Genomic DNA, 2271 nt, shown 5'->3' with positions numbered 1-2271 from the left:
CCAAATCAAAAGTAAATTGAAATAAAATAGATATGTAAATACCTATGGGAACCTTAAACAAGTGGGTTATTTTGTCTGAAATACTGTACAGTGGCATGCAAGAACTGGTAGAAACATATAAGAATTCCAATATTGCTATCAAAATGCAATATCCTATTAACCTTTCCTGATAAATTCTAAATCTAAAAGCCCCAAGGCTACTAACCAAACATTATAACTTGCTGATCACTGGGAAATTTAAGTTAGATGTTTTTTATTTTTAGAACTAATTTACCTCAGTAAGTCACCTTGGTTTGAAACTAATGATAAAGATAATATGAACCTAAATATTAAATTAAATTAATGTGAAGGGAATTATTCCAAATTTTAATAACTGTAGTCAGTTCTGCTTTATAATTTGTAAGGGTCTCTGAACATCACTGACTGAATTTTTCAATTGTTGTTCTTAAGAAAAACTTGAAAACTCAAAATTTCCCCACTTTCATCTTGGAAGTGAAATATTAATATTAATCATGTTTTTGGCAGATTGCATCTGAGTACACTGATTCTAGATCCACTGACATAAAAAGTGTTGCCTCAAAAGGATCAATGGAGGCATAAAGAAAATCAAAATAGAAGGAGCACTATAAGATTTGCTTGGTTTATTCTAAATCAAAGATATATTCAGTCACGCTTGAACTCTCCATGGGTCCTCTTTCTTCGTATCTCTTTAGGAACACACACTACCTAAGTGATTACAGACTCAAGGGTACTGGTTAGATGAACTTGTTATTAGGAGCCTTTCTCTATATCTGTGATATTATCTAGAAGACATCAGAAATAGGGACAGTCCAATTCAAACACCAACCCAGATTAAACAAGTGCACATTTTATATAAATTAGGGCGTACAATAAGGAGGGAACAAATTTTTCTTCAATTCATGTGATTCTACCCCAACAAATTTTTTCTTGCAGCTTTCTGTCTATTCGTTTTCTGATTCCTATACTAATGTTTTTTCTCATCCAGGACTCTAAACATCTTCCAGTCTTCAGTGCTTGACTGATTTCTCATCTCTACATCAAAGCAATAAATTTGAAAATAGAAAAATGGACACTTCCAACAAATTATAAATGTTAAATATTGACCCAAGAACAGAAAATTTTAACATATTATTGTACATACATGTAACAATAATTACATATAAATATACATAAATAATAATTATGTTAAAAAAAATTTTTTTTTTGAGTTGGAGTCTCACTCTGTCACCCAGACTGGAGTGCAGTGGCCGCTCCCGGCCACCGCAGCCTCGACCTGCTGGGCTCTGGTGATCCTTCCGCCTCAGCCTTCCGAGTAACCGGAATTACAGGCACGCGCTACCACGCCCGGCTGATTTTTTGATTTACTGTAGAGATGAGGTCTCGCTGCCCAGGTGGGTCTCGAACCCGCGGGCCCAGGCAATCTACTCACTTCAGCCTCCCAAAGGCGCGGGATTACAGGCTGAGCCACTGAGCCCGGCTTTTATGTTAAAATTTTACCATTTAAAAAGATAGATTAGATGAGGTGCAACTTTAAAGGTGCACACGATTCTTTCTTTTTTTTTGTATACACAATTTTTATAAGGCACAGTATCCTCCATAGGTCTTAGACATAAAACCAAAAATATATATGTATCCAATTGGTAGAACAACCTGACTTAAGTCTTGCCCCACTTAGTGTGAGTATTCAAACATGTTTCTGCATAAATATCAATACGATTACAAAGTCATGCCAGATCTAGCAACTAAAAGCAAAATTTTTATGTATTAGCAAACTAAATCCAGAAATATAATTTTGAATAATCATTTCTATCAATTCAATTTAGTTTACGAATCCAATAATGGTTTAGTAGTAGACAGCTTATCAAGACTCATTTGAAAGGAAAAAAATATTATATTAATAGGTGCCAACAAGATGTTTGACAGAATTCTGTTTCCTATTAACTGACTTTTTAAAAAACCTATAGCTAAAAAAGAACTTAAAGATATATTTTGAGGCCGGACTCAGTGGCTCAGCCTGTAATCCCAGCACTTTGGGAGGCCGAGGTGAGTGGATTGCCTGAGCCCGAGGGTTCGAGACCCGCCTGGGCAACTTGGCGAGACCTCATCTCTACAATAAATCAAAAAATCAGCCGGGCATGGTAACGCTTGCCTGTAGTTCCAGCTACTTGGAAGGCTGAGGCGGAAGGATTGCGGGAGCCCAGCAGGTTGAGGCTGCGGTGGCCGGAAGCGGCCACTGCACTCCAGTCTGGG

Source organism: Carlito syrichta, unplaced genomic scaffold (genome assembly GCF_000164805.1).
Source record: "Carlito syrichta isolate Samal-C Ts95f unplaced genomic scaffold, Tarsius_syrichta-2.0.1 Scaffold300951, whole genome shotgun sequence".
NCBI lineage: Eukaryota > Metazoa > Chordata > Mammalia > Primates > Tarsiidae > Carlito > Carlito syrichta.
The sequence above is the reverse complement of the archived record's forward strand: the minus strand, read 5'-3'. Positions refer to the sequence as shown.